This window comes from Gobio gobio (assembly GCF_949357685.1).
Source record: "Gobio gobio genome assembly, chromosome: 13".
NCBI classification, from domain to species: domain Eukaryota; kingdom Metazoa; phylum Chordata; class Actinopteri; order Cypriniformes; family Gobionidae; genus Gobio; species Gobio gobio.
The window spans coordinates 11,490,382-11,492,763 of NC_137106.1; positions in this window are offsets into that span (position 1 = coordinate 11,490,382).

A 2,382-nucleotide genomic window follows, 5' to 3' on the forward strand; every position below is an offset into this window, starting at 1 on the left:
GAGCTTTTGGAATTGGGCAGGTCCCCTTCCACGCTCAAAGTGTATGTGGCGGCTATAGCAGCGTTCGCTCAGACGACGCTAGGTAGCACGCTAGGAAGGAACGAGCTCATCGTTCGTTTCCTCAGAGGAGCCAGACGGATGAATCCCCCGCGGCCCCAGTCGGTTCCTATATGGGATCTGGCCTTGGTCCTAGAGGCCCTGAAGGCTCATCCCTTTGAACCGCTCGAGACTGTGGAACCAAGGTTCCTTTCGCTAAAAACCGCGTTTCTGATAGCTCTGGCTTCAGTGAAACGCGTGGGGGATCTACACGCGCTCTCAGTGAGCCCGACGTGTATGGAGTTCGGTCCTAATGACTCTAAGGTCATTCTCAGACCGAGGCATGGTTATGTCCCCAAAGCGATCGGCACTCCCTTCAGGGCGCAGATTATCTCCCTCTCGGCTCTGCCAGCATCCGATGAGGGGGACGGTGGCAATTTCCTCTGCCCTGTCAGGGCATTGAGGGTTTATGTCACACGCTCCGCCGCCTTCAGGCGTTCTGAGCAGCTATTTGTTTCGTTTGGTGGGCGCACTAAAGGTCTCGCCTCCTCGAAACAGACCCTGTCCAGGTGGATAGTGGACGCGATTGCAACTGCATACGCTTCCAAACACCTGCAGTGCCCACTAGGTGTCAGAGCACACTCCACCAGAGGCATGGCCTCTTCGTGGGCTTGGGCCAGAGGGATTTCCATCCACGATATCTGTATGGCGGCAGGCTGGGCCTCCCCGTCTACGTTCGTGAGATTTTACAATCTGGAAGTTCCTGCCTTACAGGCGAAAGTGTTATCAGTTCAATAGGGCCGTTGGTTCTGCCCAGTGATTCTGCGCAGACATAGCTCACATACTGGTAGTAAGTTCGGTACTAGGCTCATGTGAATTTGAAGGAGACCGGCGGTGCCGTTCCCTCATTTACGAGACGAGCTGTTGTGAGTTTGAAGGTGACCGGCGGTGCCGTTACCTCACTCATATAACAAGATATTGTGAATTTGAAGGCGACCGGCGTTGCCGCTCCCTCATTCATGAGACAAGGTGTGGTGAATTTGAAGGAGACCGGCAGGTGCCGTTCCCTCATTCATGGGACAGGGTGTTGTAACCACCCGTCGTAAACCACCCGTCAGTTCGAATGAAGTGTCTGTATATGTGGTGGCCCGTTTTCCTTACCGGCCACCCTGCCCGAGCAGTGTTATGGTCCCCGGTTCCCTGGGATACATATGCTGTATGCGAGGCGCGCACGGCGTTGACAATATGTTCCCGTAGCGTAAGGAACTTACGCAATACGAGAGAACCTCTCGTAAGAGAACGATACTCGGTTACTTAACGTAACCTCGGTTCTCTCTAGAAGAGGGAACGAGTATTGCGTTCCTTGCCGTGCGCCCCGCGGGCTTTTACGCTTCAGAACTACGAAAACCGAATATGCAGCCCGTGAGCCCTGCTTATATACACGTGGCCACGCCCCACCTGTAGGCAAATGAAGCCAGGTGGGCGCGAAGCGCCCTCATTGGTCGCCACGTCACGCGGGCTCACCGATAGGCTGCTGCAGTTGCCAGCAGAGCAGCCAATAGCACGCTGGAATAGCCTGCTATGGTCTGCCAGGCTGCCGCACTGCGTTGACAATGTTACAAAATTAAGGATAATTTTGGGTTTTTCAGAAATCTCGAAGAAAGAATACTTTCCCGTAGCGTAAGGAACTTACGCAATACTCGTTCCCTCTTCTAGAGAGAACCGAGGTTACGTTAAGTAACCGAGTATCGTTTTAGGGTTAGGGATATACAACTTGTACAGTATAAAAAGCATTATGTATATGAAAAGTCCCCATAAAACATAAAAACACACAACATGGATTAAATAAAATATTAAATGCAATTTGTTAATCTAATACATTTTTTTTTGAAATATTTAATTAAACGATTTATATGTAGGATTTTTAGTCACAGTTTACATATTATTAAATATGTTAGTCAGGCATGCAGTAAATCATATCAAGTAAACGGATCTGTTTATGTGCCATATTCTACATAGTCAACAAATTCAATAAAACCGCAGATAAAGCCAATAAAAGTTGTTTTTACAATGTTCTGTTTCTTAGGTTCTGTTCTTTTCATGTCTCCAGTATCCAAATTCCAATTTGATGTATCTGATTTACATTTTAATACATATTTTGGCAATGAGTAATAGAATGGTCTACAATGACTCTTCCTGAGGTTTGAGTTAGTGAAATTACCCAAGAGGCATTTCTGGGCCTGTTGGGAGGGCAATTCTGTGGAAGTTGCACCTTGCCAAAGTCCATGTACTTTAAGGCATGACCATGTGGAACGAGAAGTTATTATACTAAATACATCACTGACT